The following is a 235-nucleotide window of genomic DNA, read 5'->3' on the forward strand; positions in this document are numbered from 1 at the left end:
GCTGGTGTGACAATCTTGATTTGGGAGGGGCTTGAGTCCAGGAAGTGCTCCCAGCAAAGTGAGGACCGCGAGGTTCACTGCTTCTGCCGTAAGTGCTGCATCCTAGAAGCTAGCCCACTTGTTAAACTTCTCAAGTTATTTTTTGTTCCTTAAACTACATATTTCAGATGCCATATTCCACATCTAGGTCCACAGGTTGTTCATGTATCCATTCTTTTAGCCAAGATGTTTAGAG

This window comes from Mastomys coucha, unplaced genomic scaffold (genome assembly GCF_008632895.1).
Source record: "Mastomys coucha isolate ucsf_1 unplaced genomic scaffold, UCSF_Mcou_1 pScaffold23, whole genome shotgun sequence".
Lineage (NCBI taxonomy): Eukaryota > Metazoa > Chordata > Mammalia > Rodentia > Muridae > Mastomys > Mastomys coucha.